This window comes from Kryptolebias marmoratus, linkage group LG4 (assembly GCF_001649575.2).
Source record: "Kryptolebias marmoratus isolate JLee-2015 linkage group LG4, ASM164957v2, whole genome shotgun sequence".
In the NCBI taxonomy this organism is placed as follows: Eukaryota; Metazoa; Chordata; class Actinopteri; order Cyprinodontiformes; family Rivulidae; genus Kryptolebias; species Kryptolebias marmoratus.
This window is the reverse complement of record NC_051433.1, coordinates 644,999-656,700: the sequence shown is the minus strand read 5'-3', so window position 1 is coordinate 656,700 and position 11,702 is coordinate 644,999.

Below are 11,702 nucleotides of genomic sequence, written 5' to 3'. Positions count from 1 at the left end.
GGTTTAGAGCTCCCAACAGGACCGGGTTTAGAGCTCCAACAGGACCAGTATCCAACAGGATACTGGTCCTCTGCCTGCATGCTGCACTTCTTTAAACGCCTCTTTTTGCAGCCAAACGATGCACGGCGTAACACGAGGCGGAGCCCCAAGCTGGCTCTCATCCTGAACTGCATCTGCCCAGAGGTGGTTTTACAACGGTTCTGCAGGTAAAAATTGTATTATAAACTACAATATGGGCAGTCTATAATAATGAAGCAGGTTGTTACGAGGCTCATCAGAATGTAAATTACATGCGCATGATAATTTTCCTTGAAATAGGAGGATTTTTTGCCACTGGTACAATAATTCAACATTTGATATCCGGCAACCCTGATGCAAATTAAAAATCAAAAGGGTGCTTCAGTACTCATGCACATATATATATATATATATATATATATATATATATATATATATATATATATATATATGCTTAGCATCTTAATTAAATTCTCCTTTTGCTGTAAAAGTTACAACATAAAAGCATTAAAACCAAATTGTGTTTTAAATCAAGAACACGTCTAAAATCTGCAGCAGAACCGACCCCCGAGGAGCAGAGTCTGACATCTCGAGTTACCTGTGAACCTAACATGCAGGATCTTAGTGGGAGGAAACCCAGGTGTGCACAGGGAGAACACTCAGAAAGACTGGGAGGAGAACCTGTGGTCTTCTAACAGCTCTAACCGCTGTACCACCGTGCAGCCCTCATGTAATCCAATAATAATATTTAATGCAGCAGGCCAGAATTTATGGTTAGTTTTGTTTTTAATGTTTAGGAATAATCAGGAATCAGCTCAGCTGCAGACATCATGATGTGACGGATCTGCAGGTAGGTTTTACCGCCATCATCAGGCTGACCTTAACTTTCCAAGAATTCCCCAATATGGTCAGAAGAAGCTCCAGAGCTAAAAATACCCCATCACCTCGGTGTCCTCCGCCCGTGGGCCAATCACAGCTGGCAGTGTGTGCTGAACCCCTCTGCAGCAGTAAAATACATTCTGCTCCATCTTGCCTGATTTTAGAGGGGTTAAAAAAGTTATTAACACCAAATGTTCCTCTGCAGTAAACCCAGTTTCTACACAGCAGTGAAAGAGATGGCTGTAATCAGCGCTGACCGATATTTAAACAGCGTAACACACAAACCCACAGCAGGTGACTTTCAGAAATAAACTCCACCTCTTTCTGCTCCCTGCTACCTTTAAACATTTTATTAACTCCAACAATCCCAAAATAATAAAAAAGATTCAAACAAATAACCTGTTTTCTTAGAGTAGCTGAAGAACATTTCACACAATTTCTTAGTTTTTTATACTTCTGTTATGTTGTCTATTATCACAGACAACACAGCACGAGGATATTATTAGTAGTTATTTAGTGTTTTTGGTGTTTAATTTGACCCGAGCAGCAGCAGCAGCAGCAGGCAGTAAGGTTAGTTTTAAAAGGCTCAGCTGGAACATTTTACAACCAAAACTCACCAAACTGTTAAACTCCCATAAAGCTGCAGCATGTTTAGAAGAGGTCAGTGGCTGCACAGATTAAATTATTTAAACCATCACAAACAGGACTCCTCATGCAGCCTGCATTCAATGGGCTGTGGTGACTTTAAGTTGTTTTAAATAATAACTCTACATGGAATGGTCCAGTTCTGGGTTGGATGTCGTGTCTTGAAAGATGCAGAACAATAATCAGAGTTTACAGACCAACTACAGGAAATAAAATCATATATTTTATGTTGTCTTATGTCAGCACATCTTCTACTAGCTTCAACTATTCAAAACTTCAGTTACTCTGCTGGAATCATTTTAATGCATTAGAAGGTTGGAGGTTGACTGAATTGAATAATTTACTTTAATTAAATAACCCGTTAGTATCCAGGACGTATCAGATAAATGGTTTATAGCAGACGAGTACTCGGTACAGATCAGGTAAATAGGGCAGAATTGTGTATTTCTACGTAAAAAACTTGATATAAATATGTATCTAATTTGCAACACTCTCTTACACCAGTTTGTTTGTTTTTTTATCACAATAAACTATAAACATTGTAATTTAATGAAGCATGTTCCTGCTGTGTGTGAAGTTATGCTGATATGTTTTGTGATTTCTCTGCTGGAAGCATTTTTAATAAAATGCACGTTTGTTGCCTCGTTGTGCACGCCAGCCTCACAGAAACACAACTATAAACTAAGTATTAATGTTCTGCTTTTCAGTCCCAAGTTTGGACTTGTTTATTGCTTCTAACAACAGAAACAAAGCAGTCTGTGACTGAGAGCAGCTTTCTGAGGACTTCAGTCTTCATTAGGATCAAGGATGTGAACACAGACGGCAGCTGGCAGACAGCAGAACGTTCTGATGCTGCTTTTACTCCAGAAATCTTTCTGCTGACGTCTGACTTCACAGATTATTGTGTGATGCCTGATTTATGAACTGTTAGAATAACATTGTGTTTAAAGCAGCACAAACTGGCAGGATTATGAGTTCTGTTGACTGAAGCAGAGCAGATGTCTTCATGTATCTTTTAGTTTCCATCTGCTCCCTCCGACGCCTTCTTCCTCACATCTCTGATCCTCTGAGCTTCTGAGGAGAGGACCGTCACACAGCCAGGCCTGACGACATCTCTTCACACCGACCTGCCACTCAAAGCCAGGCGGGAGGACGGTGAAGAGACGGAGACGAGGACACGAGGGACAAGACCGGAAATGAGAGATGACTCTCTGGGGAATGAAACGAGGAAGAGGAGGAGCAGAGAAAGAGTGATGAAGATGAGACAGAAACAATATGACAACGTGTCAGCTGTGAGTTCAGCAGCAAATCTGAAGGCTGTCAGTGAGAAACGAAGCATCTCACCTCAGAAACGTCTTTCTTCCTCAGGGCCAGGTCCAGAAACACAAAGGTAGACATGTTGGAAATCAAGCTGAGCTCAGGTGGTCCTCAGACTCAGACATCCTTCTTACAACCAGGTGTCATGAAGCATGAATACGATGAGACAGTCAGGAATCAGCCCCGCGACACATGGACGAGAAATGAAGCAGCTTATTATTATCATTAGGTGGGTTTCATCCCAACAGCATCACTACTGTTATGTTGGTATATTCATGCTGTTTTTGTCACATTTTATGCAAAGTCTTTTAAAACAAAAACCATAAAATGTTCCATCAAGCCTGCGTCTGCATCAGGAACGCTGAGCTCTGACTGAAGAACATCGAACGACGGAGAAGAAATTCACTAAAAACCGGGAAAAATGTCACCGTGAACGTCAGTGGTGTTTAGTTTTCACTGAGCAGTAACAACAATTTTATTAGCTGTGGCAGCCATCTTGAATGGTGTTAACTCAGCTGAAGATGTTCATCCAATAAAAACTACAGTTTTGATTAAAACCTGTCACTGGTTCATGACTCCTGAGGTTCCTTCCATGATAAAAATGAGCCGTTGTCTTGAGAACAGGATGCTTTTTGTATTTCTTTCTGATTTATTTAAAATAAAATAAACTAATCTGACAATAAGAAAAGGAAAAAGCAGATGGAGCCATTATTAATAAAAGTGTTTTTATAAGGAAACAAAAAGAAAGCAGCAGCTGTTTCATCTGAATTTAAAAACAAACGATTACTGGATTAAATGAAAGTAAAAAGATTTCTGAGGAGCGACTCGTCTTCAGGCAGAGACGCATCAAGAACTGAACCCTGGAGAAGTTCTGATCAGGATGACTGACAGGTTCTGACACCAGCTGGAGTGGACCCGAGGAGAAACAAAGAACCGGACCGAGGGTTCCAGGGTTCAACAATAAACCCCGTCCCTCTCGGTCCCTTCCTGTCCTCCCAGGGTTCAACAATAAACCCCGTCCCTCTCGGTCCCTTCCTGTCCTCCCAGGGTTCAACAATAAAACCCGTCCCTCTCGGTCCCTTCCTGTCCTCCCAGGGTTCAACAATAAAACCCGTCCTTCTCAGTCCCTTCCTGTCTTCTCTTCTGTTGAGGACAGTTAATTAAAACTGGTACAGGAAGTGGACGGACAGGCATCCAAATGTCTGCAGACACTGATGTAATTTCTGCCCTTTGGATGTGTCCACATTTACATTTCATGCAGGAGGAGGGAGGTGTGTGTGTGTGTGTGTGTGTGTGTGTGTGTGTGTGCGTGTGTGTGTGTGTGGTGGGGCGTTAATCTGAGGCAGAACAGTGATGCAGGAAGTCGGCAGCATTTGACTGAAGGGAGAATTTTAGCTCCTGATTTTTGTAAATTCATTTCTTTTCTTGAAAGAATTTGTTTTCCACCTTCAACAGGTTTTAATCAAGTCAAAAATTGGATTAATTTTCAGTGGATTTTCTGCTTGATTGTTCAGAGCTTCTACCTTTGAATCAATCACAAACTTCAATCTTCAATCACAAACTATTTATCTACAAAAACAAACCTTCATCTGTTTGGGCACCAACTGTTAGGAGACGTTTCTCTTTTCAGGTGGAAGTTTATGAATTACTGGACATGAATAAAATAAATAAATAAAGGTGGGTTAGGGTTTCTTCTGCTTGAATAAGTTGACTGTTTACAGATCAGAGAAGTTCTGAGCTTTTTGTTTAGTTGACAACAATCCAAACGTTCTCTTCTTAATTCGGCTGCTTGAGAACTTTGTTCATCCAGGTTCCTCCTGTTTTACCTCACAGAAGTAAGAGAGTAAAATTAAACAGAGGTACAGCACATGACAGCACAGGCAGGTCCAGATATTTACTGAAAGTGTATTTCTCCGTCTCTTATTGGAGCATGATGCCTCCGCTCTTAATAACTCAGCTCTTTCAGCCGCCATCATTTGTCTCTGCTTTTAAAGAGAGGTGGGCCTGCGACTGGTCGGAATTGTCAGCTGTGATTTACCGCACCATTACAGCAGCCGGGTTTAAAACCCCAGGCTGATAACAAATGCATGGAAAATAAAAAAATCTGCAGGTGTTTGCACTGGTGTGCTTCTCCAGGCGAAAAATCAGGCGGAGTTTACCACGATCATTTTTCTTCGGCTCTGGCGATGCCACCCGTCTCCTTCTGTCCCAACCATCTCTCTGGATGCCATCTTTCTTCTCCAAGTCGATCGTTCACGGTTCCTCTCATCCTTCGACTCTGTTCTCTCTCCAAAAGCAATGTGCATTCCTCATTGTATGATTAAGAGAAGGCAGCAGTCAGAGGAACGACAAAGCATAAAGCATCATAAAATGATCTTATTTAGTCTGTCTCATCAGATAAATACAATCTGTCCATTAAACCGGGACAAAGGATGCATGTTCCCTTCTTTATCATGTGAAATATGATGTGAAATGACTCATAAATACCTAAAACACACTTTTCTTTATCATGTCAGATCACAGCAGTGTGTCAGCAGAATGATCTCAGATCATTGACACGTTAACTCTCAGCAGTTAGAGCTCGTTTCAATGTCTTTGTTTTACTTTTCTTTGTAAACAGCCAAACATTCAGGAAATATTTGCCTGTGGGCTCAGTCTGAGTCCCAGACGAGCCTAAAACTGGACCCAGTCCTGGTCTGATGTTTCCTGCCATGTATCTCCCACCAGTTATTTAACACACATAAACAAAGATTTCTGTTAGTTTCCTACTGGCTTGAATCCAGAAAACAACATAAAAAAATCCAGATATAAGAAATGATGTGTACACATGAATCCAAGAAGTTTTCCTTTGTTCATTCTGGTCATCGTGGAACTGAGACGCCTCCCCAGCCGTGATTTTCTCCTCTGAACCATCAAAAACCTTTTCTACATGTGAGAAGAACAGGAAGTGTACAAGATATTAGCTCCTGAATAAGTTAGAGGAGCAGAAAAACATTGTTTGACTTGCTGTCCTCGGGCATTAGCACCGAGCACAAGAGGCGTGACACACACCTGACACACACCTGAGCTGTAAACACAGACACACTCAGGGGCTGAAGGCTCAGAAACTGGAGTTTAACCATCAAACAGGAAGTCGTTCACTTTAATCACGACTAGTAATGATGCTGTGAAGACAGGCTGAGGTTTGGAGGCGTTCATTGGGGGGATTAATTTGAGGACAATTAAACAACGTGCCAGCTTCTACTCTGTCAGACGGGGAACCGTTTGCACATCAGTAATCTGTACGATGACTGAATGAAAACACTTTGTGTTCACATGAACCTTTTTATCCTGTGATGGTGCTTTTAGAGCAGCGTGTGCACAGTCAGGAACATCAGGAAAACTGACTCTTGCTGCAAACTGCACGTCTTATTGTTTCTCACTCCACCAACACTGGTTTTATTAGTTATTATTGTTGTTGTTGTTGTGAGCAGCCTTTGAGCGAGAGTCTCCTGAACACGTATCAGTCGGTAAGATTCTGCAAAGAATCAATCAAATCAAACTTTTCTCAGTGTTTCACTTTGTGTCTTGAATCAGAAAATGTGGTAACTTGCTGCAGGCAGCGTGCAGCAGCCACACATCAAACCTGACAAGTTTTTTATTAAAAATGCTTCTTTATTTCAGTGTTACTTAAAAAAAATCTGAATTGTACTTTTTTTAATCATAAACTTTTTTGACAGTTAGAAATAATCTCATCAGTGTCAGCAGTGGAAGCCAGAAACCTGCAGGTGGATCTTTTCTTTTTCCAGGATGCATCTCATGACAATCAATAAAGCTTTCAATGATTGAATCTTGAATCTGCATTGCTGAGAGAAGCGCCTGCAAATCATTGGGGTGTTAAGAAGTGGTAATGGAGAATAAAACCCCAGTGAGGAGGCGGTGCTGATGTGGTGATTTTCAGCCACTGAAAGGTTTGAATGAAATGATCCTGAGAGGAAGAACATCTGTTCTTAATGCTGCATCAGTGAGCTGAAGATGAAAAGACAGAAAACTCCCCAAAGCCTCTGTTCACAGCTCCCAGCTTAGAAAAACAGCATGGAGACTTAAACACACCAATGTGCTGATTGTAAAGAAAAAAAGGCTTTTCTTGGTTAGAGAACAGCTGAAAAACACATTCATCACCTCCAACAAGGTTCTGTTTTCAGTTTGTCTCTTAGCAAAACTACCTAAAGTCTCATCACAGATTTTGATTTAATTTCAGGAAATGTTTGAGTTGTCACGAGAAAAGATTCATCCGGATCACAATCCTGATCGAGTTAAGACACTCTGGTCTGGTTTACCTCAGGTGATGAAGATGTGGAAAATGTTCCAAAATCACATGAAAAGAGGAACAAACAGATTAAAAGGAGCTGCTGTTGTCTCCAGCCATCATGAGAGGATCTTCTGAATCAATCCTTTAAAGAACAGGTTGTTGATGAGTTCCTGCAGGTGCTGCTGAATCCAACCTCCCACTTCATCCACAGTAGCTGGAGTTTTCTGCCAGCTGAGTATGAAACTGGAACCATGCACTTAGCATCTGCCCGTATCCCAGCATGCACTGCACGTGTCAGTATGGACACCATAATAAAAATAATAATAATAATAATAGGTCCGAGTCTGCTTCACGGCTGCTGAAGTGGCGACAAAGAGACCTGTGGGTACGAAGTGACCAAAACTACGAAGGTATAAACGGACCTGGAGACACATCGTGCTGTTAAACTGGAAATAAACATATCGTTAGTTTTCCCTGGTTAAAGTCAAACTGATGCATGTAAATATTTAAGGCAAGTGGGAGAGCTTTATATTTAATATTTTTGTCTTTAAATAATTGTGCATTTAATTATGACTATATTTGCATATTCACTTTATTTTGGATAGATTCTCCTTTTTATCGCAGCGTATTTAATGTGTGGCTGAAGAAGTGATGTGTTCCTCCTTCACCTGCAGTTCTCCCAACAATGAGGTCAATCAACAACTGTGTCAAGAGCCTCCCAGTAATCAGGACCTCTTCTCACACAGCATCCAGTCCCAGAAGTTTATCTAAATCAAAGCCGTTTGACACAGAGCTGCATTCAGATTACACAACAAAAATCCTTTTCAATGAGAAGAAGAAGAAGAAGAGGAAGAATGTCAGCCATGTGCACGATGGAGCACTGCAGAGGGAGCAAAGTTTAGGAGGAAAGAAGCGCAATAAGTGCCGTACTGTAGAAGTGACAAGAAAAGTTAGAGGTAAAAGTCCCGATGTGTGTCCGTAATGAGTCCACAGCCTGGAGAGGCGACGCTCCGAGGCCACGGATCAATAACTGAGGAGATGACTCTGACAAGGTTCAGACACTCGGAACATTTTTCAGTCTGCAGGCTGGAGCTCGCTGGGACTCATCTGCTCCTCCGGAGAGCCATCGTTCCACCGTTCCTCTCTCATCGTTTCACCGAGGCGACGTTCCTGTTGGACTGCAGCAGAACGTGAAGTAACACGCTTTGTTTTTCCATTTGCAGTTAACTCAGCATCATTCTGCTGCTGTCAAAACAGAAAACTGAGGCGAGAAAAAACCTCCCATCATTCCTCCGTAAATTATTAAAATTCTCCTTCTTATGTTTTCTATCAGAGCAAGTCTCAGCCTCTCAGACTCAAAGCTGTCTCTGGTTTCAGAACAGCTGGGTCACCGTGGTAACCTGTGGCTGTCACTCCCTGAGAGGCAGGCAGAGTAAGCCTTAACAACAGCTGCTGTGTTCTCAGTTGGATAAAAACCCTGACCATGTGTCAGAAGGCTCTGATGGTTTCTGCCTTCTCTTCAGGTTATTAAAAATGTGACGATAGGGGGGTTAGAGAAAGGCCTTCTGACGTAAACCTGCTTTAGTTTCGTATTCCACAGCTGTACAGTCACTACTTACCTCCTCCGTAAGTTTAAATTTATAAAATATCCCATGCCTCTAAGCTCCTGACAGGAGGACTCTGTCCAGCTTAGACCAGATCTCCTCATTCAGCCGGACCAGGTGGATGAAATCAGATCTCCTGTTATGACTGATTCAAATACAAACATTTTTTATTTGTGGATAAAAGGATTATTATGACTGCTGGCATTTCAAGTCGGATTTCTGAATCTGAAGGTCTTTATGGCATAAATTTTAGCTCTGCATCTGTAAAACTGACAGAGTTATATTCATTTTTAGCTGTGGCAGCCATCTTGAATCAGGTTGACTCCGGGGGGGGGGTGAACAGCACAGCACAGATGATTCAGGTTTTAGCTGAACTTCAGCAGAAACACTTCATGTTGCTGCAGATCTGAACACAGTTTTTGCACAAATGCCTAAAATTAATATAAAATATAAAGTTTACTAACATTAAAGATGGCTGCTTCTGGTTTCTCTCCTACTTTTGCATCATACTAAACTTTTTTCATTTATTGAAACTTTGAAGACTAAAACTTTGGAATTGAGTTTATATTTCTACAAAACAGCCCTAAAAAAGGAAAACTATCAAACTTTAAGCTCTCCCTGCTGTAATTGGATCCTCTGTGGCTTCAGGCTTCATTCTGCACTTATTTTAAATTGTTTTAGCACTTTTTTCTTCTAATTTCACCATGACCGATATTCGCTGCCTCTCTCCGTCAGGTTTTCCTCTGCAGCATCAAAGCTCAGCTGCATGTTTTCTTACATAAGAACATCGTCTCAGCGCTGCTCTTACGTAACAAACACGTCAGCAATGTTTGAAACGAGACGGGGAGCCAAAACAGCAGGAGGAAGCATCTGTCACCAGCCTGCCATCAGGAGCTGGAAGGTTTTATTCAGAACAAGCTGACAGATGGACGGACGGACAGGAAAAGGAGGAATCTTGTGTGAAACTCCCGATGCTTCATGTTTTATCTTCCAGTGATTCAGACGGACCAGCAGTTCTCCAGACTCTCTGAAGAATCTCTCAGTTTCAGTCCTTATTCCTGAACATCTTCAGAGGAATGTTTCTAACTAACCTCTGACCTCATTCAGACAGAAAACAGCTCCTAAACTCAGCAGATGAACCCGAGTTCTGTCGACACGTAACAACAACTCAAAGTTTAAATGTGATCTTTAGTCTCTTTGTTCCCAGCAGCCTGTCAGAGACACAGTCTGTTCCCATTTCTGCAGCTGATATGATATAAAAAAGCTGGAAGATTATGGATTAGGATGACATCAAAGATTACAAGAAAGTCTGAGTGTTTGCAAGGAAAATGTAAGTAATGTAAAAAACCACCTTTCATCGAGCAGCGGCCTGCAGCCTGTGGCTCTTTGGCTCCTCTGCAGCAGGTTTCTTTGGTAACTTTGACCACAAATATTGTGAAAATGAACATTATTGATGTTCAGAACCACAACAGAAAGACTAGTTTTAGCAGTTTTCCTGTCCAGTATGCAACAATGTGAATGATCTGAATAAAAGAAGTAATCAGATGATGTCAGGAGTCTGTTAGCTACTGCATTAATCTAACATCCAGACACAAGCTGATCTTTCTCTCAAATCCACCAAAAAATAATCACTTTTTATACTTTTAAGGCAAATAGTTGAGAAGAGAAACAGAAAGTCCAGTTTTCCAGTCACAGATTGTAATTCATTAAAAAAAGAAGTTCTGCTAAAATCAGCAAATACGTTTGATAAATAGAAGTGAAAGATTTGACAAATAAAGCAGATTTAAACTATAAAATGCTTTTTTTTCTTCCTTACATAAAAACAACATGTTCTTTTGCTCTAAAATGTTAAAATAACCATAAATTTAAAAACATTATTATAAAATGTTAGTTTGTTTTAGTTTATTTACAGTGTTTGTGACGCCCTCATGGAGACGTTTCCTCCTTATTTCCTGCTTCGAGAGCGGGGGCCACGGCCTCCACTGGTCAGAAGGCCCCCCGAGGGGCTGGAAGTGGCCCCCAGGCTGGACTCGTCTCATTCAGAGAGCAGAAGTGTTTAAAGGTTTCAGACCCCTGGCATGGAGCAAAAAACAAAAGGAGGACAGAAGGAGGTCAGAGGTTTCAGCATCATGGATTTCAGAAAGAATTAAAACCCTGAACATTTCTGCTGGGACATTCAGGCCTCCTCCTCCTCCTCCTCCTCCTGCAGCCTCTCTCTCTCCTGCTCACCATCTGGAAGGAAAAGGACCGTCTCTGCAGAGGAGGCCATGGTGCCAGCTTCCTGAGCTCTCCGATGTGGCGCTTCAGAGCCAGACCACCAACCAGCTTCAAACAGAAAGGATGAATGTTTGCCACTGTGGCGTATCTCAAAGGGGGGAGACGGAGGGGGAGAGAGGGGGGAAGCTGGGAGATAACTGCAGTAAGATGGAGCAGCTCTGTGTGGCAACTGAGGACATCGTTTGTAACGAGATCGATACAGAAACAGCTCCTTTAATCAAAGTTCACAATAAAAAAAAACACTTAAATGGTTTTATTCATTACTGTTTGTCTGAGCGTCAAAACTAGCCAATTTATTATTACTTTGACATTTTGAGATGAAAAACGTAGAATCAATAAGATTGAAGGAGGCCAGGGTGTTGGTGTCCACAGGAAATATAGACAAACAGTTTGTTCCTCGAGTCCAAAAGACGACAACATGTGTCCTGAAGCTGAAGCTCATCCAAGCATCACAGCATGAGGTTATCAGCTCATAGGTTGGAGTTTAACATTGTTTATTTAGACAATGGAAGGGAGGCTCAGGCTGAGTGTCAAACCTCAGATTCTGTGGGGGGTTCCAACCTTTAATGACCATCTGGTCCCTGTAGAACCAAAGCAAGATATTTTGATGTTGGATGGATGGATGGATGGATGGATGGATGGATGGATGGATGGATGGATGGATGGATGGA